The sequence below is a fragment of the Aegilops tauschii genome, chromosome 5, assembly GCF_002575655.3.
Source record: "Aegilops tauschii subsp. strangulata cultivar AL8/78 chromosome 5, Aet v6.0, whole genome shotgun sequence".
Lineage (NCBI taxonomy): Eukaryota > Viridiplantae > Streptophyta > Magnoliopsida > Poales > Poaceae > Aegilops > Aegilops tauschii.
The window spans coordinates 280,875,702-280,881,309 of record NC_053039.3 but is presented as its reverse complement, the minus strand read 5'-3'; positions in this window follow the sequence as shown (position 1 = coordinate 280,881,309).

Below are 5,608 nucleotides of genomic sequence, written 5' to 3'. Positions count from 1 at the left end.
ATTTTTGCATAGGATTGGCTTTGCATCATAGACAACTCCTAGATTTTGCCGCTAAAGGGAATTTTATTGAGCTTGATGCCAATGCTCCCTATGAAATTTTAGAAGGAATTTTGGGGGTTCCACCTCAAAAGAAGGGATTTTATTTCACCCTTGAGGGAGTTCAAATGTTGGACAAACTTGGTGATTTACATAAACATATGGTTGAAATACAGAAATATAATGAACCCCTCAAACACCTCAATGGTAGTATCAATCGCATGAATACCTTGATTTCTCTTTGCAACAGGCGATTGGATATTTTGGATCTAAATATGGTTTATTTTCCGGAGAATTTGGCGAAGCGTAAAGAGCCTCCCGGGTTTGAGAAAACCCTTACAAAAGTTGCCAAAACTTCGGAGGACAAAAGTTAGATCCTTGCTTTATGCCTAGCTAAGGGTGTAAAACTATAGCGCTTGTTGGGAGGCAACCCAATGAATAAAATTTATTTTGATTTTTGCTTTCTGTTCTTGAGTGATTACACAATTATGCTACTTTTATGATTGTGTTTTTTGTGTGTTTAACTAGTGTTTGTGCCAAGTAAAGCCTTTAGGATCTTCTTGGGAGATAGTTGTTTGATCTTGCTGAAAAACAGAAACGTTTGCGCTCAAGTAAACAATTCTCATTTTTTACCAGAGCGTGATAAAATACCAATTCCAATTGCAGTAGGTCAATATAGAAATTGCTCAGGTCTTCCTAATTTTTCAGAATTTTTGGAGTTCCAGAAGTTTTCAAAATAGTCAGATTGCTACAGACTGTTCTGTTTTGACAGATTCTGTTTTCTTTGTGTTGTGTGCTTATTTTGATGGCTCTATGGTTTTCTTTGATGAGTTTTTGCCATAGAAAAGTTTGAATACAGTAGATATAATGCAAAAACAAAATATGAATTGGTTTGGTACAGTACTTATAGTAGTGATTTGCTTTCTTTTACTAACGGATCTCAAGAAGGTTTTGTTGAGTTTTGTGTGATTGAAGTTTTCAAGTTTTGGGTTATCTTACGATGGATGAAGGAATAAAGGATAGAAGAGCCTAAGCTTGGGGATGCCCCGGCATCCCAGGCTATTATCCAAAGATGAGCAACCAACTAAGATTGGGGATGCCCCGAGTGGCATCCCCTCTTTCTTCTAACGACCATCGGTATTTTACTCGAAGCTATATTTTTGTTCGTTACATAATATGTGTTTTGCTTGGAGCGTCTTGTATAATATGAGTATTTGCTTGTTTTATTTTGTGTTTTAAGTCTTGATCCCTTGCTGGACACACCTATTTGAGAGAGCCAACATTATGTAATGACTTGTTAGAATTGCTCTCTATGCTTCACTTTAATTTTTATGAGCAATGGACTTGCTCTAGTGCTTCACTTATATCTTTTTGAGCACGGTGTGCTTAGTATTTTTGAAGAAATACTCTCTTACTTCACTTAGATTTATTTGAGAGTTGTTAAAATTTCCAAGAAATTCTATCTTGCTTCACTTAAATTAATTTGAGAGAAAGAAAAAATTATGCTCATGATCTTCACTGATATTTGTTTGAGCTTATGAAAAGCAACACATGAAAATTAGTCCCAAAGTGATAGATATCCAAGAAGGATATAATAAAAACTTTCATGAGGATCATTGGAGAAAATAAGTTTGATTCTTAGTAATAGTTTTGAGATATGATGATGTGATATGTGAGTTATGTTGATGAGTAATTATGCTTTAATAAGAATATTGGTGTTAAGGTTTGTGATTCCCTATACAAGTACGAAAGTCAATAGTCATGCAATGAAATTATATCCTACTTGTGGTGCACTATTCGGTGTTATTTTTGCTTAATGCTTGCTTATGAGATTATTTGTTTCCTGGTTGGTCGCTTTTCAATCTTTTGCTAGCCTTCATTTTGCACTAAGTATGATCTCTACTTGTGCATCCAAAAACCCTTAAACCAGTTTTGCCACATGAGTCCACTATATCTACCTATATGCGGTACTTTTTTGCCGTTCTAAGCAAATTTGTATGTGCCACCTCTAATTTACAAAATAAACTTCTCTTTTGTGTGTTTCTTTCGCTCGCGGTGTGGTGAGGGGTGGATAATATTTTCCATGCTAGATGTGTTATTCTCAAGATGAGTGTTTATTTACTTTCATTGCACGAGAGTAAGGCAATGGTATTAGGGATGCCCAGTCCCGAAATCAAAAATGAATTTACTTTATGTTGTCAAATAATAAATTCCTTGGAAAGTGTTGGTATGGGGGGCAACCGTGGATACGGCTAGCCACGGAAAGTGAAAGTATGGTTGAAAAAGGAATAAACTTTATTTTCTGTTTGGGAATCGCCTATGATATATCTAGCATGGAAAGTGTTGGGAACTCTAAGTCGTTTTTGTTTGTGGGATGGATACACCTGCCAAAATATTTTTATCTCTAAGTTTTTCGCTTTGAGCTCTGGCACCTCTACAAATCCCTACTCCCCTCTGTGAAGGGCCTTTCTTTTACTTTATGCAATTTTTATTTTTGAATTTGAGTCTCCATCTTCTCTTACAAAATCACCAACTAGGAGGTAGTATGATCGTTCTTAAGTATTGGGTGTAACTAATATTCGAGTGTGTTTCATGAATGGATCAATGGTTGAGCATGATGGGCTAGGGATAACTTATTTTAGCATTGATATTTCAAAAGACATGGTTGCTTGTTGATATGCTTGAGTATTTAAATTATCATGTCAAAACTAGAATATTGCCTTGAACAATATAAAAGTCCAAATGTCCATGCTATAAAGAAAGAAATATGATATGACATGATAGGCAGCATTCGACATCAAAAATTCTGTTTTTATCACTTCCCTACTCGAGGACGAGTAGGAGTTAAGCTTGGGGATGCTGATACGTCTCCAACGTATCTATAATTTTTGATTGTTCCATGTTGTTATATTATCAATCTTGGATGTTTTACAATCATTTATAGTCATTTTATATCATTTTTTGGTACTAACCTATTGACATAGTGCCAATCGCCAGTTGTTGTTTTTTCCATGTTTTTTACATTGCAGAAAATCAATATCAGACAGAGTCCAAATGCCTCAAAACTTTACGGAGAATTTTTACGGGCAGAAGGAACACAACGGGCCATGGCTGCGCCTGGGGGTGCCCCGAGGGAGGCACAACCCACCAGGGCGCGCCAGGAGGCCCAGGCGCGCCCTGGTGGGTTGTGCCCACCTCAGGTGCCCCCGGACCGCCTCTTTGCTCTATAAATACCCCAATATTACCAAAACCCTAGGGGAGTCGACGAAATATTCATCCAGCCGCCATAGAGTCCAGAACCACCAGATCCAATCTAGACACCATCTCGGATGGGGTTCACCACCTCCATTGGTACCTCTCCGATGATGTGTGAGTAGTTCTTTGTAGACCTTCGGGTCCGTAGTTAGTAGCTAGATGGCTATCTCTCTCTCTCTGAATTCTCAATACAATGGTCTCTTGGAGACCCATATGATGTAACTCTTTTGCGGTGTGTTTATTGGGATCGATGAACTTTGAGTTTATGATCAGATCTATCTTTTTATATCCATGAAAGTATTTGAGTTTCTTTGATCTCTTTTATGCATAATCTCTTAAGCCTCATATTTATTCTCCGATATTTGGGCTTAGTTTGCCCAACTTGATCTATTTATCTTGCAATGGGAAGAGGTGCTTTTTAGTGGGTTCGATCTTATGGTGCTTGATCCCAGTGACAAAAAGGGAACCGGCACGTATGTATAGTTGCTACTAAGGATAAAACGATGGGGTCTATCTCTACATAGATAGATCTTGTCTACATCATGTCATCGTTCTTATTGCATTACTCTATTTTTTCATGAACTTAATACACTAGATGCATGCTGGATAGCGATCGATGTGTGGAGTAATAGTAGTAGATACAGGCAGGAGTCGGTCTACTAATCTTGGACGTGATGCCTATATAATGACCATTGCCTGGATATCGTAATGAGTATTTGAAGTTCTATCAATTGCCCAACAGTAATTTTTTCACCCGCCGTTTGCTATTTTTCTCGAGAGAAGCCACTAGTGAAACCTACGGCCCCTGGGTCTCTTTCTCATATATTTGCCTTTGCGGTCTACTTTTTCCTTGCATTTATTTCCCATCATGCACAACCCCGATGACAAGCCAAGCAATTGTTTCATACTTTAGTATTCTCAAACATTTTCAACTTTCACGCAATATATGAGCGCGAGCCATGGACATAGCACTATAGGTGGAACTGAATATGATGATGGAGGTTGTGTGGAGAAGACAAAAAAAGAAAGTCTCACATCAACGTGGCTAATCAACGGGCTACGGAGATGCCCATCAGCTGATGTCAATGCGAGGACTAGGGATTGCCATGCAACGGATGCACTAGAGCTATAAATGTATGAAAGCTCAACAAAAGAAACTAAGTGGGTGTGCATCCAACTTGCTTGCTCACGAAGACCTAGGGCAATTTGAGGAATCCCATTGTTGGAATATACAAGCCGAGTTCTATAATGAAAAATTCCCACTAGTATATGAAAGTGACAAAATAAGAGACTCTCTATCATGAAGATCGTGGTGCTACTTTGAAGCACAAGTGTGGAAAAGGGATAGTAACATTGCCCCTTCTCTCTTTTTCTCTCATTTTTTTTGGTTGGGCCTTCTCCCTTTGTTTTATGGCCTCCTTTTTTTCGTGCGGAGTCTCATCCCGACTTGTGGGGGAATCATAGTCTCCATCATCCTTTCCTCACATGGGACAATGCTCTAATAATGAAGATCATCATACTTTTATTTACTTACAACTCAAGAATTACAACTCGATACTTAGAATAAAAATATGACTCTATGTAGATGCCTCCGGCGGTGTACCGGGATGTGCAATGAATCAAGAGTGACATGTATGAAAAATTATGAATGGTGGCTTTGCCAGAAATATGATCTCAACTACATGATTATGCAAGGCAATATGACAATGATAAAGCGTGTCATAATAAACGGAACGGTGGAAGTTGCATGTTAATGTATCTCGGAATGGCTATGGAAATGCCATAATAGGTAGGTATGGTGGCTGTTTTGAGGAAGATATAAGGAGGCTTATGTGTGATAGAGCATATCATTTCACGGGGTTTGGATGCACCGGCGATGTTTGCACCAACTCTCGAGGTGAGAAAGGCAATGCACGGTACCGAAGAGGCTAGCAATGATGGAAGGGTGAGAGTGTGTATAATCCATGAACTCAACATTACTCATAAAGAACTCACATACTTATTGCAAAAATCTACAAGTCATCAAAACCAAGCACTACGTGCATGATCCTAGGGGGATAGATTGGTAGGAAAAGACCATCGCTCGTCCCCGACCGCCACTCATAAGAAAAGCAATCAAAGAACACCTCATGCTTCAAATTTGTCACACAACGGCTACCATACGTGCTTGCTACGGGAGTTGCAAACCTCAACACAAGTATTTCTCAATTACTCAACTAGCACGACTCTAATATCACCATCTTTATATCTCAAAACAATTATCAAGTATCAAACTTATCATAGTTTTTAATGCACTCTATATGAAAGTTTTTATTAT